Source organism: Equus przewalskii, chromosome 19 (assembly GCF_037783145.1).
Source record: "Equus przewalskii isolate Varuska chromosome 19, EquPr2, whole genome shotgun sequence".
Lineage (NCBI taxonomy): Eukaryota > Metazoa > Chordata > Mammalia > Perissodactyla > Equidae > Equus > Equus przewalskii.
This window is the reverse complement of record NC_091849.1, coordinates 18,009,412-18,036,142: the sequence shown is the minus strand read 5'-3', so window position 1 is coordinate 18,036,142 and position 26,731 is coordinate 18,009,412. Positions and strand designations below refer to the sequence as shown.

Genomic DNA, 26,731 nt, shown 5'->3' with positions numbered 1-26,731 from the left:
ATCCTTACAGTTGCTGTTAAGCTCTTTTTTGATTTTGTGAGCTTGCTTGTACTGATGGACACAATTCACAAAAACCCTAGAGTTGATAGTTAGAAACCTTGGGATGTCATTGCAGAATTTGTCTTCATAGTTGATGCTGCATCAAGGTAAGTCTTTAGTTTATAATCATAGGTGAAAGGAAAGTAAAAACATTTTCTTAACAAAAAAGAAGTGTGATGAGATGACTTCTATGACCTCTCTATGATACAGGTACCCATTTAATTCCCTCTTGTTCTATCTTTTCCTCTGTGGCTTCTTTTTCTGGGTCCCTGGTAGTCAGCTGCTGTCTGTGCACATTCCTCACTATAACAACTCCTTAGATTCTTCCATGGGCTCTTCTGACATATGACAGCGCAATATAAAACTAAAAGCCTTGTATGTTATGCCATAAATTATAATGCCATGTTGCTGGCCTCACAGACTTCTCCGTTTGCTGACACATCTTGCACTGTAGTGAAAAAATGAACAAAACAGAACAACAGAAAACAGCTATTACACCTCAGGCACTACATCCGTATTTTCACATAATTTTTTATTGAAGTGTAATATATGTATAAAAAGGTACACAAATCATAAATGTACAGCTTGAGGAATTTTCACGAAGTAAATTCTCCTAGGTGACCAGCATCGAGGCCAAGAAAAAGAAGATTACAAACATTCAAAGTCTCTCTTATGCCACTCCCAGTCATTCATTCCACACCAAAGATGATTAATATACTGACTTCTAATACCATCACTTTACTTTGCTGGTGTCTGAAGTTTATATCAATTGAATCATAATTTGTACTCAGATATATCTCATTATATATTTCATAATTATATTTCATTCATTCAATAGCATCAGATCCATCCATGTTATTACTTATAGTAGTAGTTCATTTTCACCGCTGTAGATGGCATTCACTTGAATAAATATGAAACCATTAATTTATTCATTCTACTGTGGTTGAACATTCGGATTGTTTCCAGTTCCTTCCTATTACAAAGAGTGCTGCTATGAACATTCTAGTATATGTCTTTCAGTGCATGGTGTTTGCATTTTGGGGGGGAATGTACTTAAAGTGGAGTCCCTGCGTACACATGCTCAGTTGTGATCAAAATGTTTTCCAAAGGGGTTGGAAATTAACAAGATGATTTAAAACTTATATGGTAATACACAGGGCCAAGTATAGCCAACACTTTCCAGGAAAAAAGGCCCCACCAAAGTAGAAAGTCTTACAATACCAAGTTTGATTTATTATAAAACGACAGTAATTACGACAGTGTGGTACTGTCACAAAAGTCCAATAAGCAATGAAATAGAATATGGAGTCCAGAAACAGATAGATGACAGACAGGTGGATATATCTATACCTATATCTATATCTGTACCTATTTGATTTACAGTAAAGGTGACATGGTTAAGCATTGTGGAAAGGATGGTCATTTTAACACACGGTGCTAGGACAACATTATATCCATATTGAAAGAAATAAATCTTGATCCCTATCTCCTATACACAAAGTTAATTCCAAAGTCTACCTGAGGCTTTCAGTCTATCCAGCTCATCAGAAAGAAATGAGGTTGTAAAGTCTAGTCAGTTGTATATGTCTTTTAATAAACTTGATTTTCATTTGTATTGAGGTTAGTACTTTAGATAATCTTCTTTACTGAAATTAAAATTAAATCTCGGTGTATATTTTGGAAAATCTATTTTCCTCTCTCCCTTTTCCCTTCTGCTCCTCTCTCCTTCCTCCTTCCCATCCCCCTTTACTTCCTGCCCACCTACTATGTACCCTTTCATTCGTTCAACAACCTGCATCAGCTATTGGGGTAACAAATCAGCAGCCGACATGCCAAATCTGACCTACAGAACTGTTTTAAAACAAATCATGTTAAAATAAAAATCTTGTTGCCAACATCATTGTGAGATTTTACGCAAAATCCGGTTAGGGGCATCCTTTGAAAATTTGGCAGATTTGGCCACCCTAGGCCAGCAATAGTCCATGGCAATAACCTATAGGATTTCGTGAAGCACTTGCCTCCTTTAGATGGGGCAGCCTCTCAGGTTCCCTTTAATCCTCACTGGGCCTGCTTACTTGTATATATCACCTGCCCAAACCCTGTAGGAATTTTCGTTTAAGATCCCTCTTGCCATTAATGTTTGAATAGAATACTAGATGTAAAAATATGTTTCTAAAAAATTATAGATGCATAAATGTCAATATTGTTTTCTATTTATATACAGTTTTCAGTGTTCTACATATGGTAGCTAAAAAGATTTTTTCTTCTTTAGTTTTTGGGCATAAATCCCTTCTTGTTTTCACAGGAACATTAGCTCAAATTTGCAGATACTGTGTGCTTCAGATGAAATTGTTGCGTTTAAAACCATATGTTACACTGAACAGTTCAAGAGGCGTCAAGCCTTTCTTACTCACAGATCTTTAAAGATATAATTTTATGCTCAGTTAAGATGGAAAAGCACATTAGGTTGGAAGATAAACCTATTTACTGTGGATGTATTTTGCTAAATTATTTCACCCAATTACTAGGTAAAGAGACATTAGTAAAGTTTGTTAAAAGATAACTTTTTCAATTTACATATGTCTTCCTTTATATTAATCAGCTGCTGGGGATTATAATTTTGACGGCAGTGGAACAAGTGAGGAGGCTCCAAAGGGTCTGCCACGTGTTTATTTATGCATTCATATTTACTTTTTAAAAGTTGTTGGGGGCCAGCCTGGTGGTGTAGTGGTTAAGTTTGTGTGCTCTGCTTTGGTGGCCCATGGTTCACAGGTTCAGATCTCAGGCTCGGACCTACACAGTGCTCATCAAGCCATGCTGTGGTGGTATCTCACGTGCAAAATAGAGGAAGATTGTTGAAATGTTAGCTCAGCAACAATCTTCCTCAAGTAAAGAGAGGAAAATTGGCAACAGATTTTAGCTCAGGGCCAATCTTCCTCACACACACACACAAAAGATGGAACAAGGATCTCGGTTAATAAAGTGGCTTTGAATCATTTAACATTTCATGGGAATTTTTGTTCTATTTCAGGCTATCCTTATACTATGGTTATAGAAAGGCATAAAACTCTATTACTATTTCATATAGGTAAGAAAAAAATCAACTTGAGTTGTACAAAATGAATAGTTCATAACTGTGAAAAATCCTTCAGGAATAAGATGCTTTTCACTGTAACTATTCTTCATTTCCATACACATAAATTGGATGTTATCTTCAGACATAGGACGTAATGGGATTTCATGTTTTGTTTTAAGAAAATATGATCCTTAGGACCCTGTGCTCTTCAGAAGTACATCTCACACACAGCACAATTTAAATGACAACCAAACTGAGTTCACATCACAACTTTCAAAATTCGCTTCATTCTGCTGCTATACACACACAGACACACTCACACACACAAACATAATTTTTTTCTTCTTCAAGTGAATATTAAAAGAGAGGTTGAGAATAAAGAAAATTGGAAGCGACCATAGACAGGATCAAGGAAAAGATGTTCTAGCTCAGTGGTGACCAGAACCCTAGGACCACTTAACCAATCTAAGTCTTGAAAACTGTGACACTAAAATTTAATGTTCTATGTAAAACACTTACAATGGGAGTAAATAAACAGAATGAATAGTCAGTTTGGGGCACATACATATACATCCAACAAAAGGTAATTTCTGACTTAGGAATGCCTGAACCACAAATTGCTCCTATTGCCAATAAGATATAATTACTTTCAGGACTGAGACCTCATCTCCAGCTTCTCACTTTGCCCAGTCCTTTCCACTCCCACTCCCAGCCCATTTCCTCTCCTCCACCCTGCCCCAATTGTTAATTTTGAGCTATTAGGTCTAAAAGAAATTATGACAACTAATGTTGCCCTCCCCACACCCCTATCTTTGCCTCCTCCACTGTCCCAGTATGCTGAGTGAAAAGGAAAAGAGGAAGTGCCCTGAAGATGTGGAATGCAGACAGGAAACAAAAGAGAGAAGCAGGAAAACTTTTATAAGCTTCTGACAGGCCATTATCAGCCACAATGCCATCCTTTCACATAAACTTAGTTCTGAGCCTGCTCCTCAAAGCCCTGAAGGCCTTAAATATATTTAAAGCCTTTCTCCCACTAAATTTTCCTCTCTCTGGCCAAGGCATGTATCCTGAAAACTGATCTTCCATATTCGATAGACTTATTTTTTTCTCTAGCCCCCAACAAGACCCTATGAGCTAATACTCCTTTTTGATCCAGAGGTTCCTACCAAGTCTTTTGAATTTTCAACCTTGCTTTGTAGTTTTCAGAAGCCCAATCAATAAATACTGGACAAGTTTCAAACACAAAATGTCATAGGAAGATTTCCTCTTACATTGGCACTACAGTGAAGTCAAAACAAAATTCCCAATAAATCAGTAGGCAAGCATTCAACTTCTCTGCTCTTGCTTCTGGGACATCAATGTTGTTGTGGAATTTGTATAATGTCATAGAGGGGGACCCTACAAATTTATGACTTTCAGCTGCATAGGACACCTAAAGCTGCACAGTAAGCCTCTGACTTGACTTGAGTCGGTTTTCCTGTTCTTTCAATCTCCTCCTTCAATTTCCCTGTCATCAAACTTCAAGTTTGAGCGTCAGTGTAGATAGATAGATAGATAGATACATATATACATACATACGTATATACATACATACATATATAATCTGAATCCAGCCGGATCGCTTTCTTTTCTGTGTTCCCCAAATGTGCATCTCTCTTCCTTCTTTTCAAAATCAACATTACCACTTGGGTTGTGCTCTTTATTACATTTCTATTTCCATGGAGACCATAAAAATCTAATTTTTTCCCTTCTATATGTACCTCATTCTCTTTGCTGGTTTCTATGCCTCAGTTGATAGATATTGTGGTAAAAGTACATATAAATAAGTAAATAAATAAAAGTATATATTTGGTCTTTGACACATGTTCCTGGCATAGAGTTCCCAAAACCCATGGAATTTTCGGAGTGATAGGACAGTCATTTGTTATTCATGATGAGCTCCTCTGGAACACATCTGAGTCTTTGCTAGAAAGTGACTCAGGATAGAGCTTCTACATAGCCTCAGGATAGGGACCAGTCACCAGAAAGACCAAACATGTGATTAGAGGATGAGAACTCTCAGCCCCACCCCAACCTCCAGGGAGGGGAGGAAGCAGGGGGCGAGAGATTGGGTTATAAAATCTCTTGAACAATGAGATTCAAAGAAGTTCCGGATTGGTGAACATTTGGAAGGGCTGAGAGGGTAGTGTGCTCAGAGAGGGTGTGGAAGCCCGCCACCCCACTCTCACCATCCCTTGCCCTATACATCTCTTTCATTTGGCTGCTCCCGAGTTGAATCCTTTGTAATAATCCAGTACACACAACTAAAGCGTTTTCCTGAGCTCTGTGAGGCATTCTAGTGAATTATCAGATCTAAAGGGAAGGGAAAGGTCATGGGAACCCTTGAATTTGTAGCCAAGTTGGATGGAAGTGCAGATAGCTGGGGGCAGTCTTGTGGGATTGAGCCTTTAAAACTGTGGAGTCTGATGCTAACTCCAGGCAGTGTCAGAATAGGATTAAATCATTGGGCACCCAGTTGATGTAGAGAATCAGAGAAATAAATTTCATTCCTAGCTAGCTCTCCTTAAGTCTTTCTTTCTTTCTCTTCCCTTTAACTAGGCTACTTCTTGAAAGACAAGTCCACAGTAGAAATTAACCATTTCTTTCTTCTCCTTTCCTCATCTCTCCTTTCCCTCTCCTCCCAGACTCTCCTCTCCTTTTGCTCTCCTCCCAATCTCTCTTTCCACACCTATATCCCGAGCAGCACCTATGATTTTCATTAAAGCTCCAAGCTTGTATTACCATCTGCCTACTGGATATCTCCAGCTGGAGATTTTATAGGCACCTCTAACTCAATATGTCTGAAACTAGATTTATTATCTCCCCTTTGCTAAAATAGTCTCCTTCTTTGCTATTTCCCAACCAAGTTAAAAGCATCACTTAGATTAATTAACCTTAGTTTTCTCTCTTTATTCTGCATGTTCAATATGTACTAAAAGAGTTGTAAAGCACTGAGTTAGTGCTTAGTTCTCCATTTCACTAAGGTATCTGTATAACCATAATGCTTCATTCATCAGACATTCAGGAATAACAGAAACATAGACAAGTTGTATTTGGGTGCTTCATTTTTGTCCCTTGTTATATCATCTTCTTAATCAAGAGAGGGAACTTTTAATGGCTGGATTTCCCTGCTAGTTGAAACTCATTTGTGTTCACATTCCCATTTTGGAAAAGAAAAAGATGTGCCAATTTTAATTAAAAATTCTAAGACATCGATTCTCCTTGCCAGACATTAATTCCACAGAATGCTTCTCCTTAAAGATTATCTCCTAACTAACACACTGAGTTTATGTTATATTTATCTAAATGGGGTTGGTATTAAGAATGGGATAAAAAACTAACATCATTTTTTGAAATCAATTTTATTAAAGTAGGATCCCCATGCAACAAATCACACTTATTTTAAGTATATTCTGTGTAATCACCTCCACAATCAACATATAGAACATTTCCATAAAACCAAAAAGTTTCTGTATGTCCCTTTGCATCAGGGCACTTCATCCTTCCTTAATCCCAAAGAAAACACTTACCTGCATTCTGTCATTTACATTTTGCGAAATTTCATACAAATGGAAGCATTCCACATACATTTTTTTGGATCTGGCTTCTTTTGCGCAGCATAGAGTTTTTGAGTTAAACTGCCTGGTTGCATGGATTTTGCTTTTTGTTTCTGAGTAGTTTTCTATCATATGAATTCAGCACAAATTGTTTATCCATTCACCTAGTGACGGACTTATTTCTAGTTTGCAGCTATAGTGAATAAAGCTTCTAAGAACATTCACGCACTTGTCTTTGGGTGAATATATGTTTCTCCATTTCTCTTGGGTAAATACTTAATAGTGGAATCGTAGGATTATGCATTAAGTGTATGTTTAACTTGATAAGTAACTTCCAAATTGTTTTCCAAAGTGGTTGAAACATTTTACATTCCCATCAACAATGCTAATTCAGTGAAGTTGGTGATTGTGTTTTACAAGTCTTCCATATTCTACTGATTTCAAGACTACTTGTTTTATTAACTACTGAGAAAGGAGTATGAAAATTTCCAGCTATAATAGAGAGTTTGTCTGTTGATCATTTCAGTTTGCTCAGATTTTTCTTCCGGTATTTTGAAGTTCTGTTATCAGGTACATAAACGTTTAAGGTTGTTATATCTTCTTGATGAATTGACTCTGTGATAAAATGTTCCCTTTTATTCCTTCTCATATTCCTTTTTCAGATATGTACTGTAGTCAGTGTTAGTATATCCATTCCAGTTTTCTCTTGATTAGTGCTTGCATTTTATATTGTTTTCCATCTTTTTTTTTACTTTACCTATCTATATCTTTATTTTAAATTGTTTCTCATGTAGACAGCATGTCTTCCTTTATAATCCAGTATGTGACTCCATGCTTTTTAATTAGAATGATTAGGTTTTTTGTATTTAATATAATTATCCATGTTGTTGGGATTATAATAACCATCGTACTATTTTTTCTATTTTTTTCATTTCTTCCTATTTTTTTTACTTCTTTCCTATCTTTTGAATTAAACGAATACTTTTACTATCTCACTTTACCTACACTAATGGCATTTTATTTTTCAGTCAGTTGCATCTTTAGCTTATGTTAGCTTACCCTCATATAACATGCTACTTCAAGAATAGTGTAAGAACCTAAAGCCATATACTTATATTTCCTTTGTCCCTCTTTCCTGGTTTCCAATTAAGCCCAATTAAAGATCTTATAGATTGAGATATATGTGATCTTATAGATTATACATTGAAGATATTTTCTTTTTTATTATTATAATTGCTTAGGTTTTTTTTCTTTCTTTGTGTCAATTTGGGTAGTTTCTGATGCTAAATTTTCAAGGTCGCTAATTTTTTCTTCTGCAGTGTCTAATATACTTTTAACACAATTGAGTAATATTTAAAAAATATAAATATTGTATTTTTCATCTCTACCATTTGATTCTTTTCTATCACTCATTTTGCCCATGTATTTCTTTAAATACTTGAGCATATTTATAAAGTCTGCTTTAAATTCTTTGTCTACTAGTGCCATAATCTCTGTGATATGTATGTCCATTTCTATTTTATTTTTTTTCTCTTTGTTACAAGTCTCATTTTCCTGATTTCTCACATGTGTAATAGTTTTTATCAGATGCTGAGCATGGTGAATTTCCCATTGTTGAGTGCTCGATTTTGCTGTCTTCCCTTAAAGAGTTTTGGATTTTGTCAAGGCAGGGAGTTAAGTATCTTGCAGTTTAGCTCAATACCTTCAAAATTTGTTTTTACGGGCCGGCCTTGTGGCATGGTGGTTAAGTGGTTAAGCTTGCATGCTCCACTTCAGCAGCCTGGGGTTCACAGGTTCAGATCCTGGGTGCGGAACTAACACCACTCATCAAGCCACACTGTGGCAGCATCCCACATAAAATAGAGGAAGATTGGCACAGATGTTAGCTCAGGGCCAATCTTCCTCACAAAAAATACAAAACTTGTTTTTAAATGTTGCTATGGCAGGTTTAGCGTTATCTTTACTCTATGTTAGGTTGCCCTCCCTATATTATGGTCTGGAAAGTAACTACAAGTAGAAATCTGGGGTGATCATAGTGCTGACCTTGATTGTTTCCTCCTCTCAAGATAACCATCCTGCTTTATCTTTTGTCTAATGTCTGAAACAATTGCTTCATGTATTTGTCCATTTTTCTAGTTTTGTTCCCTTTTGCTAGATTTTTATGGTGTGAGGATAAATCTGTTAATCCATCATGGCTGGAGGCAGAAGTCTGACATCTTTTTTTCAAAGATACATAGTGGGTAGTGATTCCTTCAAAATTGCTTTGCTTGTAAGAGTGAAAAGATTACTTTCACACAGCAGAAAACACTTCTTATCCTAAAATTTACTCCATCTTTGTCAAATGAGAGATAGTCAATAGACTATGATTTTTCAGGCTCACACCATTATTTTTGTATTTAGAGAAACAGAGATCGCCCATACCATTTGTCTAGGGAAAAAAGTTGAATATTATATGTATTGTATCGGTTAACTATTACTGTGTAACAAGTCACCCCAAAACCTTAGTGGCTTAAAATAACCACCTTTTTAAAAAATTTTCATGAACATATGGGTTGATTAATTCCTTCTGATCTGAGTGGGCTTGCTAGAGCTCATTGGCCTGTGTTCAGCTGCAGATCTGGTAGCCTTTTCAGTTGGACTCTCTCGCATATCTCGGGTCTCAGTTATCACAACTGGACTGATTCAGCTCTATTCCATGTAGTTTATGTTTGGTCTTACGCTGGTGGCAGTTTTCCATGAAAGCAAATGGAATCATTTAAGGCTTCTTGAACTGGCACAGACTTCTACTGCATTCTTTTGGCCAACACAAATCATAGGGTCAGCCCATACTCAAGGGCTGGAGAAATAGACTCTCCCCTCTTGATGGGAAGAGATATAATCATATTGCAAGGGGTTTGGATAGAAAAAGCAGTAGAAATTTGGAGCCATTTTTCAATCCATCTACCATATAAACTTTACCTTACAAAGTGACCTTATTTTAGGAAACCAGTCTCAGAAAGATTACAGTGATCCAAAATTTTCTGTCCTGAGCTTCACTAATCATGATGACTCACTCTAGCATATGGACAATGAGAACACCAAAAAATGTCATTAATCAGCCATCTATATCTGTCTCCTCTAGCTTCTGCTTATGACTATCTTCATTTCCTTTATTGTTATTTTTGCCAAATCTTGCAAATATGTCATAACCTACGATCAAGCAAATACCATTAAATAAAACCTATCTTGAGTGCCTTGCTGAAATATTTTCATAGCACTTTGTATCACCACCTCTATTATATATTAGCTTTCATTCTAGCTACTTGTTTAATTGTGTGATCCTCTGCTTGACTATATAGTCCTCAAGGTGCAAAATCATGTCCTTTTTATTTTGTGCCTCCTTCAAAACTAATTCACAGCTCTTTACGTAATAGTTGCACCATTGAATAAGCTGAACATAAAAACGATTCATGTAAATATACTGCAGCTGCATTTCTAATGAGTAGGAAGAATGGGTATAATTGTAATTTTAATCAATACCATAAATAATAATAGCTATCATTTACTGTGTTCTATGTCTAAATACTGTTCTAAAAATTTGACAAAAACTGTAAGTCAAGAAAAACTAGTAACTATTCATTGTTTCCTACCTCTTAGCTTCAATCTGTATTAATTTTCAGCTAATTCCTGCTTTGCTGCTTAGTCAGGAAAGGAAAGAACAGGGCTTTGGAGACAAAGAAATTAGATTCGAATATTTCACTGTTGCTTCTCAAATATGTTACTCAATCTGAGATTTAATTCCTACAAAGTAGAGGTTTTTCAATGTTTAACTCATGACAAAAGGAGAAGGTTAAAATAAATAAAATATGTGGAGAGTCTAACGCATAGTAGGGAGTTATTCCATGTTCATTTAATTCTATTCCTCCTCTCTTTCTTAGAATGCAGGTCTATTTTATTGGCAAACACTGCAGAGCACAAGTGGGTCCCTGTAATTTTATAGATGTGGTTTGGAAAGAAGATTAACTTGAGGGAGAAGAGAGACATTTGGTTTCTGTTTATTCCAAATCTCTTTCCATTTCACTCTGGTTTTTTGGACAGGAGTCCTGTCAAGCATCTGAAAGTTGAGGACCACCATGGGATAATATCCCACCATCTCGAGGGAGAGTGGACTGCTCTCCCCATACAGACTCAGAATTAGGAGCAGAGTCCTGCAGAGGATGAATTAGGGAAGGTTTCCCTCTTGCTTCTTCCCTTTCTTGGAGTCTTATGGCTCATGTCCATTGCCCAAAAGAATTTTGGTCATCTCCTTTCTTTTGCAATCTTTTATCCTCTTCACCTGATAGTTACAACTACTCTATCTTTGGGATTTTCATTCTTCAAACTTCTCACAATTCCTAGACTCTAGATCACTAAAAGACACTTAGGAACATACTTAGAAGTCTCAGGATTCATTTTACCAATAATGCTACTTTTGGCTGCAGCAAATGTCTAGTCTTTCCCATAGCATCACAGAAAATCTTAAAAGACTTGAAAAGAGAGAGAAGAATAGAGAGTACTGGATAGGGAGTTAGTGTGGTGTGGTAATGTCCCCCCCCCCCCCCCCCCCCGCCACACACACACACATGACCACATCCTAATTCCTGGAACCTGTGGATATGTTACCCTACTTGGCAAAAGTGCAAAAGAGCCTTTGCAGATGTGATTAAGTTAAGGACTCTGATGGAGAGATTATCCTGAATTATCCAAGTGGGCCCAACTTAATCATCTCCCTTGGCTATGGTCAGAGAGAAATGTGGCAATGGAGTAAGGGTCAGGGAGATGCGATGTTGCTGTCTGTGAAGGTGGAGGAAGAGGTCACCAGTCAAAGAATGTAGACATTCCTAGAAGCTGGAAAATGTAAGAAAAGAGATTTGTCCTGGAGCCTCCAAAAAAGAAAATATAATCTTGCCAATACCTTGATTTTAGCCCAGTGAGACTCACAATGGACTTTTGACACACAGACTGTAGGATAATAAATTTGTGTTGTTCACACCACTGTTTGCGGTAATTTGTTATAGCAATAATAGGAAACTAATATGGTGGGGATGGATAGGGATGAGTAGAAGAAGCATTTTCCAGAAATGCACAGCTGTTCTCCAGTGATCGTCTTTGTCCTTTACTCAGACTTAGAAAGATTCTTTTTAAATCATTGAATATAAGCCCCCTTAGAACAATGAAATTTTCTCTCCAAGGTAACAGGTTTCAACAAGAACTTTTTCTTCCCTTCCATAATCGTGCATCACAGTTCATACACATATATCTGGGATTAAAATAGAAGCAGAACAAGAGAAACAGAAGCAGTGTAGGCAGGTAACATTATAAACCTTCAACTCTCCATTACTACCATTGCCCACAAACTTTTGCCAACTACCTGTTGCATGGAGGGCAAGTTGCTATGTCCTGAGCATATAGAAAATTAAATACTTTGCTTCTGCCCTCAATGTAATACCATCCACTTAAGAGATGTCTTGATTAACTTATTAACTTAATTTATTGCTGAGTACTGTTTCTAGGAGGAACTAGTAAATAACCCAAAAAAGTTGACCTTTTTCTATTCTATAGTGTTTTGCAGTGGTACCTGATTTTCCCAATGATGATGGGTGCTGGAAGGCACAAAATCAACAAAGTAGAAACCTGTCTTCCTTCCCATCCTGTACCTACTAAGGCCAAGATCTTAAGTGATGCATTTTAGGAGGATTCAACAGAAACAGGAACAGTAAAAGGATCGGCATTAGTAGAAAGTCACAATACCTTGAGTTCTGGCTAATAAACACTGTGTTGTGTATTAATAACCAACTGAACAAAGATATGGAAGACCACTCGCATTGTTGCTTATGTAGAGAGGCAATAAGGACTGTATTTCTGACTGAAGGAAAACTTTTTTAGAGATATTAATGAAAACTGGCCCTTCAAGGGGCAAATCACCTGAGATCAAACCAATCTGTAATACCTTGTAGCTGTATGATTTTGAGAAAGTTCCTTAACTTCTATGAGCTTCTGTTTTCTCATTTGAAAAAAACATGTGTAATAAATTTCTGAATCACGGAATTGTTATCACTATTATATTATCTGGGGAAATGATTGTAAAAGCACCTAGTGATACATTTGGCACATACTATATAAATAAAAGGACTTTTACTCATTCTTTCATTTGTTCAAAACCTAGTTGGCATTTACAAATACAGTGACACAATCCTCGAACATGATTCCACATACCTAAGAATTGCTGACTTTCAAATTTTGAGATTTGCAAATGGAGTCACCAATCTGCCAAGATTTGCACGAAATGCTTCAACAGAGCCATTATAAGTTAACTCTCTCTCTTGTTTCATGCTTCGTTTTTAGATGTGTCATAACCAACATCAGCATTTTTCAAGTGCATTAGGATTTCAACAGCTGAATGACTCTATCTCCTGGAGCAGAGATTTTCGACTCATAGAACCTGAGACAAGAATCATCTCTCCCAGTTTTACAAATTACAAAAAAAATCTCTAGTGCCTTTTCTGCCACTATTTCTCTGATCTTGGAATTCTGATGGAAACATTCAAGTTCAGTGCAACATCCTCATCACTTTTTGAAGGCAAGACTATTTTATAACTTCCATATTCAAATCCGTAGTAGAGATATATAGATATATCTTTATATATACAAATATATGATAGACTTCTGGAAAGCAAGAAAGTCTGCTTTCACAGGACAGAATTTACTATATAGTTTTTAAATTACAAAACTACTAAAGTGCATCTAACCTGGTTTGTGAGAAAGCTAACCCTCCACCAGTAATTCTCAATCCTGGTTGCAAAATAGAATGCCCTAGGCAAACTTTATAAAAATACCTATATCCCAAAGTGACCCCTTCTGATTTAATTGGCTTGGGATGGGGCCCAGGGTACATTTGGATTTTTAAAAAGTTTCTTAGGTAATTTTAATGAATAGCCAAAGTTGAGAAACCATGACCTACACCAATGATTGAGTAGTTTGCAGCCCCAGTAGTACCTTAGAATCACCTGGGGGAGCTTGAAAAAATTGTGGATGTCCAAGGCACACTCCAGACCTATTAAAAAAGAATGGGGAGTAAGGGAGGGGTTAGTGTTTTTTAAAGCTCCCCAGTATGTACCACTAGCGTTGAGAACCACTGACTATACCTTGCCAGTGAGTAATAATTATGATGTACATTAGGCATCAAATGATCCATTATGCAGCTTTATATTCCAACTCACTGCAGTTGGGACTTATATTAGACCCCTCATTTTTGTTTCACATATGGAATTAGAAAATTAATTTCCAGTTCTATCGTACTTTCCTAAGATGAATATTGTGTCAGTGATCAGGGAATTGCCTCTAGCGTGTATGATATATTTGCTTTCACAATATTTTGAGAACTAAGAGTCTACTGTGAGCAAATATTAATATCATTCTATATGAGCAAATTTTGTCCTGGAATTGGCCTTGGGCAGTTCATGATTTCATGAGCATTGGGGTCTCTCACCCTTACTGACATGTTACATTTTAGGGATTTTTGAACCACGCAGTTGGCTTTAGGTAAGCTTACACATTTTGTGCTCACCGCACTTAAGTGTCTGTCAATCCCAGGGGAATGTTTTTAATATTATAGAGAAGTAGGGGCTTCACACTACTTATATTATCACCATTTTTCTAAAGCTTCATCCCACCCAGAAATTCAGAAGACTTTCAGGGAACCTGCATCTTTTCTTGGCACCTTGATATTACCTGTCCCTAAAGGAGAACCGTCATTGTTTTTCTCAGTGTATTTCTTCAACTAGCAGTGGACTCATCACTCTAGTGTTATTGAGTAATTTGACTTAATAATTAGAGCTGTCTTTAGTACTAGAAATTTTTATGGATTTTCTTTCATCATCTTTGCCTAGAAACATTTGATTGCATGGTCTTTGTTGGCCCTCTTGTAAATCTGTTTTGGAACAGGATCCTTAGGCAGCTGGATCTGAAATGAAGCTTTGTTAGTTGTGAAATCAAATTCACAGTCCTTCTGTGGTTTTGGTGTGAGAGCTCCATCTGGAAATGGATCAGCCCTTACTGTCTCAGCATATGTCCCAGGAACTACATTCTCCCAATAATTTGAACAACACTGTGGTTCCAAATTCAGCGGTTTTCTCCCTCCTTGCTGTTATACATCCATCTCTGAGCTTCCAAACTTCAGGAAGCTAAAAAGAGTGTGGAAAGATATTTATAATGAAGAAATAAAATAGCATCCTCATCAAAATTAAGTGAGGCTGAAATATTCTTCTGGCTTATGTTCTACTCAAGCTTGTGGAGGGATTTTACTTTATTCTGATTTTGTTTACATGTAAGTCAGCTGAGTTCTCGCCGTTTCCCTGCACATCAGCATTTTGCTGTCACAAACTGAACTTCTCTGCTGTTAATTCATTGGATGTGCCAAACCACAAGGGGCCTTTCTAATTACAAACCTCGGGGAGTGGGGGTGAACAGAGTAACTCACATTGTTGAGATAGAAAGAGAGCAAGAAAAGGGTTTTCTCACCCTAGGTTTGGAAAACAAATACAGGACAAAAGTTTCTATGCCTTGGTATGTTACACCATGCAGATGGCCACTGTGCCCTGGATGGGGAAGAAATTCACTCACTGCTTCCTCTGCCTTTTATATGGGCCACCACAAATGGCCAGCCCTAACCCCCAGAGATTGCTCTTTAACTTCTCTTTCAATGGAAATATAACTGTCAATGTCAAATTCTGGACCATGTCTATGCCACTACAGATGGAAACATAATGATTAACGTAGGATAAACAAGAACCAAAGAGCCAACCACCCTTTGACCTGGGTTGGCATCCATTGGGAAGGATTTCCACAATAATAGTGGAGACATAGTTCCCTCTCATACCTCTACTCAGAGGGAATGGAAGTCAGGGAGAGATTCTAAGGCCATAATCCCCAGAGGATAACTCTGCTTGGAGATCCAGGACTGGCATTTGAAAGAATGACTGAGAGGCCATTTCTAGGTCCATGAATCTCAAAAGTTAATGCCCATAGGTATCATTTTGGACACTTGTCAGAAATGCGGACTCTCAGCCTCCTTTTTTTTTTGTTTTCTAATTCAGGAGGTCCAGGTTCAGGTCTGAGGTGGAGCGAGGGTGTGATATATCATTGCACACGATTCTAATGTTGTTGGTCTGTGTGTTAGCAACTGTTTATTAGCAACTGAGTGTTGCTAACCTAACCTATAAGAGGCGTAGAGATACAGCAATAGGATTTTTTAAGATTTTTCTTGAAAGGTGGGTTTTAGGGTATATTTATCTATTCTCTTAGCTTATTTTGGGTACCAGGTAACCCTGAGACTCTCAGAAATCTGAAGGGCATATGGTGTTCACTCTGTTTCAGTGTCTAGGCACAGGAATTGACTAGGATTAGCTAAAGGGGACACATCCATTCAGTCAGCAAATAATAGCTGAACTCTTGCTCAGCTCAGAACTCTGCTGAGTACCGGTGGCACAAAGACAAATAAAATACAGTCCCTGCCCTTGAGGAGTTCAGCTTAGTAGAAGAAAAGCAACATAAATTAATTAAATATAGTGATATGAAAAAGTGTTACCAATGCGCTTAGGGCATGCAATTTACTTTGCAAGGGGAGATTTACCAGAGATGACAGGAGCCAAGCTTTATTTTAAACTGTTGCTCGAAAATTGCAAGGCATGGAAAAAAAAGAAAATTTTTGCGAAATAGGAAAAAAAATCACATGCAAAAGTAAGGAGTTAAGAAATAGCCTTTTATATTCTAGACATGTTAGGAAGTTCAAAGAATTTGAAAAAATGCATGCATGATGGGAAGTGGCAGGAACTAAGGTGGGCAAGATTGATCCTTCTGACCATATTATAGAGTATGATATGACAAAATAAGAACTTCGTATTTGATCATGTGTGGCACAAAACATTATTGACAACAAATAAAGAATACATACCTAAACAAATGAAGGAATGCACCATATTCATAGATTAGAAGACTCAATATTTTAAAAGCAACCATTTTTCCTAAATTGAACTATAAATTCATAGCAATCAAAATAAAAATCCATGAAGTTTTGTGAAATTTGGTAAGCCTATTCTAAAATTTGTGTACAAATACTAAAGCCCAAGAATAGCCAAGATAATTTTGAAGAAGCAGAACAAATTAGAGGTCTTACTCTCAAGACTCATTATAAAGCTATAATAATTCAGGCACTGTGGTATTATCATCAAGATAGCTAAAGAGAACAGTAGAATAGAAGCGAGATTGTGCAAACTGACCTACACATACAACAAGACTTGATTTCGAAAGAGATGTCACTATACTGCAGTGAGGAAAATATGGTCCTTTCGATAAATCGTACTAGGCCTATTGGACATCTATATGGAAAAACATATTTTTTCCCATAACTGCCCCCTTGCACACAAATTAATTCTAGATAGTTAATAGATCAAAAAGTTAAAAGTAAAATAATAAATATTCCAGGAAATAACATCTTCTATGCAGAGATTTTTTTATGAAACACTATCCAAAATGAAAAACCTTAATAAATTGGACTACCTTAAAATTAAAAACCTAAGTTTACCAAATACCCCATTATAAGAGTGATAATGCAGGACCCAGAGTAGAAAATACTTGCCACACATATTCTGACAAAGGAATCATATACGAAATACATAAAGAACTCCTACAAAAAACTAAGCCAGAGCAAACAACCAAGATTTTTTAAATGTTCAAAATGTTTGAACAGGCACTTAACAAAAAAAGATATCCAAATTGTCAGTAAGTATATGAAAATGTGGCCAATCTTGTTAGTCATCATGGAGTTAAAATTAAAATCATAATGAGTGAAATAAGTCAGAGGGAGAAAGTCAAATACCATATGATCTCACTCATAAGTGGAAGATAAAAACAACAACAAACAAACACCTAGCAATGGAGATTGGATTGGTGGTTACCATAGGGGAAAGGGGGGAGGGCACAAGGAGTGATTAGGCTCACATGTGAGGGGACGGACTATAATTAGTTTTTGGGTGGTGAACATGATGTAATCTACACAGAATTCGAAATATATTATGATGTACATCTGAAAGCTATATAATGTTATAATCCAATGTTACTGCAATTTAAAAAATAATAATAAAGTACCAGTCTGGGAAAAAAAACCATAATGAATACCATTATATGTTCACTAAATGGCTAAGATTGACAATGCTCACAATACCAAGTATTAGCAAGATTTGGATTAAGGGACACTCATATATGGCTACTGGAAATAAAAATTGGTATAACCATTTGGGGAAAGTGTGTGGTAATGTTTATAAGGACAAATGTTCCTATAACCCAACAATTGCACTCTTAAGGAATATACTCAACACGCTTGCATCCATATTTATACCAAAAGACATATGCAATATGTTCATAATAGTACTCTTTAAAATAGCACAAAACTGAAAAATTCAAATGTCAATCAACAGCAGATTGGATAAATAAATTGTGGTATATCTGTACAATGGAATATCATACAATAATGAGAATAAGAAAATTACTGTTACACATACAAGATGAATAAACATCAACTTTACAGTTGAGTAAAAGAAGACAGATACAAAAACCCCATACCATTATTCTATTTGTACAAAGTTCAAAGCAGACAAAATTAATTGATAGTATAGAAGTCCTGTAAGTGGCTACCTTTGGGGAGGGAGCATGCAAGAGTCTCCGGGAGTTCTAGAATGTTCTTTTTTCATGTATGATGGTTACTCAAGTGTGTTTACTTTTTGAAAATTTGCTAAGCTGTACACTTATGATTTGTGCACACTTCTCTATTTGTGTTATAACAATATAAATTTTACTGCAAACATTTTCACAGGAATTTAATCAGAATGGAAGAAGCATGCTGTTTTCTCAGATGAGACATAGCTCTTTCCAGCATTATGTTGAAAGAAAACTTTCATCTTGCAGGACTTTGTTTCCTCCTCAATAATGTTTTTAACAACAAATATGGAAATGATTTACCTTAAAAAAGAGAAAAAGATAATTGTGAAAATGCAGGAAATAGATGAGTCTATACTGTGTGGAGACAGAGACATGAGGCAGAATAGAAGTGATGTTCAGAGATAGAAATCACAGGACTTGAAGATTAATCATCTAGAAGATGAATGGAAAGTAGGATAAAAATCACTCTAAAGTTTCTAGCTTGACAGATTTGAATGTTTATGCAGTTGAACATGACAAGTCTTTTTTTTCCTTATTTTGGACATGTTTGGCTGGAGGTATTAAAGGGTTATCTTGATGGTCATATTTTTATGCAATTGAAAATACAGATCTGAAACTAAGTAAAAAGAATCTAGTTAAAAAAAGTCTAGAAATGTAAATTTCAGTCTCTTCGAATGTATGTTTTATGTTTCAAATTTATATTTTATGGCTAAAGCCCTGAGAATAGATGCAGCCCCCACCCACTCCCCACCCTGAGGTAGAGGTAGTGTGAAGAGAGGGAAGGACAACTGACAAAAGCTGGGAACATAAGTTAAGGAGTAGGTTTCAAGCAAGGAGCTCATTTGCCATTTATTGGTTTTTGTGTTTTGTTTTTGTTTTTTGCTGAGGAAGATTTGCCCTGAGCTAACATCTGTGTCAATCTTCCTTTACTTTTTGTATGTGGGTCACTGTCACAGCATAGCTGCTGACAAGTGGTCTAGGTCCACATCCAGGAACTGAATCTGGGCTGCTGAAGTGGAGTGTACCAAACTTAACCACTATGCAATGGGGCTGGCCCCATTTGCCATTTATCTTAATTGATTTTTAGTGTCCCTAACATTCTAAACACATGGTGGACCTAAGTAAACCACATGCTCTCTTCTTGTCCTTTAATATCTATTTTCTAAGTATAAGAATTATTTTAGAAGCATCACAAATATGCCCGGTATGCCACAAAACTGAATTTATCACTCACATCTGAACCATAGTATTACTAGAAAACAGTATTAGATTGAATCTGTTATGATGATAATCATTTCAGATATGTCTTACAACTTAAATAAAATTGTTTTATTTAAGTTAACTTATCATGTTAACTTATCATGTCTGCAAATGAATTTCAGAGGTCTGAATCAGATATTCAATAATATCCCAGAAAATGAATACTCGTGAGAAGAATTACATTTTAAATCAGTGCAGAAATGAACTACTCCCAGGTTTGTATCAGATGATCAACAAATCCTTATAAAATTATCCAAGTTGCTAAAAACATAGTTTTATTCTGAAGCCTAGTCATCCATTATAGTTTAGTGGAACTTACAACATATCCCCTGAATCCATACTAATAATACCCACTAAGGAAAGAAACACATTCTACTTCCTTGTCTGTAAGTCCGTTGTTCTGGTTATCTATTGTTATGTAACAAATTACCCCAAAACTTTGTGACTTAAAACAATCCCCATTTTATTAGATCTCACAGTCTTAGGGGTCAGGAATGTGGGCACAGCTCGGCTAGGCAACTCCTGCTCCATGTGGCGTTGACTGAGATCCATTGATGGCATTCAGCTGGTGGATGGGCTGGGTAGAAGTTTGAAGGTGACTTCACTCACATGCTTATGTCCTGGCAGGGATGGCTGGAAGGCTGGTCTCAATTGTGACTGTCACCTGGAGCACCTGCAAGTGACCTCTCCAATGGTGGTCTCAGAGTGGTCAGATCAATGTGGTGGTTCAGGGCTCCTGAAGACAATGTTCACTATTTTAAGATAGAGAAAGTAGACACTGCTAGTTTCTTAAGGCCTGAGCCAGAAAATGGACACAACATTATTTCTGCTGTCACCATTTTGTCAAGCAGTCACAGAAACTACTCAGGTCCAAGGAGAGGAAACATAGACCTCTAACTCTTGAGTGGAGGAGTGTCAAAAAATCTGAGATTTTCTTTAATCCATGTAATAATAATATAAGTAATAATGATAAATCATTTATCACCCTGAATATTAAATGTTTGTGTATACCAACTTAGGTTTCAAAAATAAAATGAAAGCAAATCTTAAAACAGTCAAATTTCATGAAGTATATTAATCTCTCTTTAAAAAGATAGATGAAGGGCGGGCCCCATGGCATAGTGGTTAAGTTTGCTCGCTCCGCTTTGGCGGCCTGGGATTTGCCACTTTGGATCCTGGGCGTGAACCTATGCACTTCTTATCCAGCCATGCTGGGACAGGCATCCCACATATAAAACAGAGGAAGATGGCCGCAGATGTTAGCTCAGGGCCAACCTTCCTCAGCAAAAAGAGGAGGATTGGTGGCAGATGCTAGCTCAGGGCTAATATTCCTCAAAAAAAGAGATAAACGATTGTATCTAGATCTGGACCTAGCAATATCTGGAATTAAAATTTGAAAATAAAAGTGAAATAGACGGTTCTGGATATTTATAGATGCTATTCAATAAATGATCCAGTAAGAGCAGAGGAAGGCTAGAAATTAAGTCAGTTATTATTATTTTTTCTCCCCAAAGCCCCAGGACGTAGTTGTATATTCTGATTGTAAGTCCTTCCAGTTCTACTATGTGAACCCCCCCACAGCATGGCCAACGACAGATGAATGGTGTGGTTCCACATCCAGAAACCAAACTTGGGCTGCTAAAATGAGCAAACGGAACTTTAACCACTAGGCCATCAGGGCTGGCTCAACTCAATTATTTTTGATGCCTTGATTTACTGATAATAAATTTAAACTCTTCCATTTAGAAAAATATGCATGATTCTTGATTTTTTTCTTTACTAATCATTGAAAATAACACATATTCACAATCGTTTACCTGTTTAAATCTCTATGTATTTGGTTTTGATGCTCAAGTGTTCTGGAAAGGAGACTCTCTGTAATTATGTTCCTCCTATATGCTAGGCCTTGTATTAAGCACACTACTTATATAATTAATTTAATTTTCAGAGCAAATATGGGATGAGCAATATAATCCTCATTTTATAGATGAGGAGATTGAGGTTCAAAAAAGTTATAGTGAATACATGTGTATATACTACATGTGCATAATATATAATAGATTTGCATTATATATGCATTTCATAATGTATATGTCTATATTATACATATACATTTACTATTATACACATAGTATACATATATATTGTATATACATAAGATATTTATTGTGATATAACGGATAGGTTTATATATACATATTTGGGGGGCATTTTTCAGATTATTACCCTCTTTCTGTTTCGTAGAATAGAAATAATTACTACAGTAGTCTCTTGGGTGTGTCACCTTCCTCTGTCTAGTACAGCATGACAAAATGGCTTTTAAATTACGAGATGTGCTTTCACATATATTACAGGTAAAATTTCTGGCCATGTCTTTTCTTCAGGCACAATTAAAATTGAACGAATATTAATTACTATTAGCATTTTTTGCTGCAGATAGAGCATGCAGTGTAGCTCCAATCTGGGGTTTCAAAAATAAATCTATGCCGCATCATAGTTTGAGTTCCAATACTCCTTTTTCTTTGGATGATCAGCAATGCTGAACTGACAGCTGAGAAAAGCAGAGAAGATCGCCATGATGTGATTGGGCAGGTCAGGACTAGTGTTGGCATAATGCACAGGTCTGGTTTTCAATCATCTTAATAGCACCTTACTGAGCCAGAGCACAAAGAACCTGATTGGTATTTGTCTGATACTGATTAGAGATATTTGTATAAGACCTTCATTTACATTGTTCGTAAGGAGAAGTGACCTACCTCTTAAGGAGTGGGTCGAGGATTCTGAATTCAGACATGCTTCGGTATATCGGGCAAGAATGTCATGCTGTATTCTAACTAAAGCACTTTATTGGTCCCACAATTCCCTGAAGATTAAGTCCAAATTCCTTTCTTGGCACCCTAAGCACTTGATCTGGCACCGGCTACTTCTCTAGCCCCATCTCTCATCTGTCCCACACCCTCCTTCCACAGCACCCTGCACTACAGCCGAGCTGAATCTTCTCAGCTATATTAGAGCGTGATGCTTTCACATGCTTTTGCCTGCAGGTGTTCCCATTTGGTTGACAAACTTGGGAAATTCCTGGGAAGCTCAAAATAGCAAGTAGGTGGAAAGACGCCCCAAGCCAGTGTTGAATTGTATGCAATGTGCATACGAGATCAGCCCCAGGCCCCCATGGTGATGGGTAGAAATAATTACTATCCACAATGCAGCTGGTGAGGGAGACTCCAGCACATACTTGAGCCCAGCCAGGAGAAGCTAAGGCAATGCAGAGAACAGCAGCACAAACAGAATCCAGGAGACTCTACCAAAAACTGCGGGAAAAGGGAGCTGGGCGTGAAGTAGGCATCTGATTAGGTTGGTGCCATTGCACCCACAAGTTAGTCTGCAACTTTCCTCAACTCTAATTCCAAGACAATATTGTTTGAGCCTCCTAGGGGGTCTCAGATTAGGAGGGTTATTTTGGGGTAGAAATGTGTATGTGCTTCACTGCTGGAAGATGTGGTGATAGCGAACACAAAAACATGAGAAAGGGGGCCTGCTGGTGGTGCAGCGGTTAAGTTTGCACGTTCCACTTCAGTGGCCCAGGATTTGCTGTTTGGGATCCTGGGTGCGGACCTACGCACCACTTGTCAAGCCATGCTGTGGCAGGCATCCCACATATAAAGTAAAGGAAGATGAGCATGGATGTTAGCTCAGGGCCGGTCTTCCTCAGCAAAAAGAGGAGGATTGCTGGCAGATGTTAGCTCAAGGTTAATCTTCCTAAAAGAAAATAATAATAATAATTTGAGAAAGAGTCACCCAGTAACTTTTATGCATATGGTGAACCAGATGTATCTATAAGGCTAGATGCTGCCTACCTCGTATGAGGGTCTAAAGTAGATTGTTAAAGTGAAACCTCAAATCATGGTAATTTAATCAAAACTGCTCCATCAGAGATGGCAGCCATACCTCAAGAGGGATAAGAAAATAGCAAATGATTTTCAGCTCCATAATTCAGGGGAGGGGGGAAGAGAGGCTACCAATTGTAGAGAGATCATCCACCAATATATGATTAGATTGTTCTGTCCCTGAAAAAAATCGATTATCTTTGTGAGCTGTTTTTATTTTAAAAGTAGCTAAGTTATAAAATTAGAGTCTCTCACTTGCAAAGAGACTAAAGACTGGACTGAAATTGATGGGCTCACCTTGATCTGCACTCATTAGGCCTTTGAGGGCCTGAGATGACCAAATAGAAGGAAACATTGATATATCCCCCGTCTAAGCCCGAGGGTTTCTAAACTCTTCCAGAGCCACAAGAAACCCGGAGCTTAGAGTTCTTCTGGAACAGGGAGGGTGGAACTTCTTAGACAGAGTGTTAAAACTGAAAGATTTGACAGGGAACTGCCTGTGGATAGTGGAACATCAGAGGAAAAAGAGAAAACTTTTGGTGAACAAGGCATCTATGAAGAAAATCCTATTTATAAAAGCTTTAATTGTTAAGAGCTTTTCTCTCTCAGGTCCAGGGAATGTCTACTTAGCCAGACTTTCAATCCTGAGAGCTTCTAGATAGAAGTGAACATAAATTCATTGGCTGCTTCAGGTAAATTATCAGGTAAGATCACTCTGGCTTATCAGCATAGAGAAAAGTACTCACTATTCAGGAAGCAACACGGAAGACCTCATGCATAAAAGATAGTGAGACGAAACTCCTTAATTCTACCATGTAGGTTAGAGAAAGTCAACCCTTGAGATCAAAGATTTCAGTTTTTGGTGAAGAAAGGGGACTTATTTTCAGTACTACAATTAGTCCTTATTGGAGAAATCCCATATGTTTTCTAAATTTATATTCATTTAAATGGAGGTAGCAAAGCAAAGCTTCGAATTGCCTAGGCCATCCATAGCACTATGCAGAATTGTCAGTTGATAAGTCCTTGTTCTTCTTTGTGCTGTAGGCCTTATTTTTTCAAATCTAAGAAATGAAGGAACTGGGGTCAGCCCCGTGGCCAAGTGGTTAAGTCCGCGCGCTCCACTGCAGTGTTCCGTCCGTTCGAATCCTGGGTGCAGACATGGTACCGCTCATCAAGCCATGTTGAGGCGGCGTCCCACATGCCACAACTAGAAGGACCCACAACTAAGAATATATGACTATGTACTGGGGGGCTTTGGGGAGAAAAAGGAAAAAAATAAAATCTTTAAAAAGAAAACAAAACAAAAAACAGAAACGAAGGAATTGACAAAGATGATATTTAAGAGTATCTGTAGTTCAAAACTCTAGAAATCTCTGGACACTCCCCCACTTCCTAAAAAACCCTACATATATGTGAGCTTTTTTTGTTTTTTAAAGATTGGCCATGAGCTAACATCTGTTGCCAATCTTTTATTTTTTCCTTTCTTCTCCCCCAAGCCCCCCGGTATATAATTGTATGTTCTAGTTGTAGATCCTTCTAGTTCTGTTATGTGGGACACCGCCTTAGCATGGATTGATGAGCAGTGCTAGGTCTGCACCCAGGATCCGAACCAGTGACACCCTGGACCAAGTTTGCAGAGCTCGCAAACTTAACCACTCAGCCACAGGGCCAGCCCTGTATGTGAGCTTTATTAAATATGCTTTGTGAAAATTAGATCAATGAGCTCAATGTGGAGGTACGAATTGTTTTGAAAAAGATAATGGCAGTCACCCATAGCAGAAGAAACAGGAAAAATATAGAAAAAGAATAAGAGGAAAGAGAAACAAAGAAAAGAAGTTTTGGGGGGAATTTGGAGCTTCACTTCTCCCATCACTGTAGAAATGTTCCAAGGACTATAAAAATTCACAGATAAGAATAAAATTTTGCTTCATTACTCATTTCAATTGGACAGAAGCCAAGTGTGGACTGAGAAATAAAAAATATTTCCCTGTATGGAGAGCAGATTTCTGAGAACATTAGCAAAAGAAAGGATGGGTCTGAACCCCAGCATCTGAATTTTGGACTCCTAGCTCCTCTGAAACAATCTCAATTCATTTTGCATGACAGAGAAGTCTTAATTTGTATTCCTCTAGAATCAGACTCTAAGACCAGGGTTCAGGTCTACAGTGGGTTGAATAGTGGCCCCTCAAAAGATATGTCCACCCAGAACCTGTGAATGCAACCTTATTTGGGAAAAGGGCCTTTGCAAATGTCATTAAGTTAAGGGTCTTGAAATGAGTTCATTCTGGATTAGAGTGGGCCCGAAATCCAATGACAAATGTCCTTAGAGGAGGGAAGTAGGACATTTGACTCCAGAAGAGGAGAAAGAAATATGATGACAGAGGCAGAGATTGGAATTATCCTGCCACGAGCTGAGACATGCCTGCAGGCACCAGAAACTGAAGAGATAAGCAAGGCTCCCCTGAACTGGAGGCTCCCCTAAAGCCTTCAGAGGCAGTGTGGTCCTATCAACACCTTTATTTCAGATTTCTGACCTCTGGAACTGTGGGAGAATAAATTTCTGTTGTGGTAATTTGTTATGACAGCTGCAGAAAACTAAAGCAAGATCCAAGTAGTTTACTTGGGAGGTGAAAGGAAATATGGGTAGAGGAATGGAAAAGTGAGTCAGAGAGAAGTCAGCCCCCAAAAGGCTGGTTATCTAGCTGTCAGTGTGAGCAACTGGAGCTTAATATTGTGGGGGAAAGCCGTAGAGCCAGCATAAAACATATGCCTCAGAGTTTCTGGCTGTGGGAGAAGAGAGCTGGGGTATTTATATATCCACTCCAGTTAGACATTGGCTGAGGGCTACACTCAGGGGGTGTTAGCTCCCCAGAACTTAAACAGTTTTACTGGCAAACTTGACTCCAGCTGCAGGAGAATGATCACATGCCAAGAAGTGCAGGTACTAGCAGTTGGAGGACTGGCCACTATGATGATGTCTTAACTATATTATCTTGGATGAGGTACGTTGAGGCCAGGCACAGATCAAGAGAGGAATACCAGGGTAAGTCTTGATAGTTTTGTTATGCTTACACTTCCCTGGAGAGAACACAGCAAGCCATGCAGGACCACTCAGGGGAAGCACCCGAATCAGTCAT

General features: G+C 37.6%; 1 long non-coding RNA gene across 5 annotated transcripts in view; it reads right to left on the bottom strand.

Moving 5' to 3' along the window:
- LOC139077270 (uncharacterized) overlaps window positions 1-26,731 on the bottom strand; it is a 271,627-nt gene that overhangs the window by 209,734 nt on the left and 35,162 nt on the right. The window contains exon 2 of one of the 5 annotated variants that reach the window (XR_011529634.1): window positions 20,146-20,459. The exons of the other annotated variants lie outside the window; for them this stretch is intronic. This is a non-coding gene — a long non-coding RNA (uncharacterized lncRNA). Of the gene's footprint in view, window positions 1-20,145; window positions 20,460-26,731 lie in introns of those variants that run through there. 5 annotated transcript variants of the gene reach the window in all.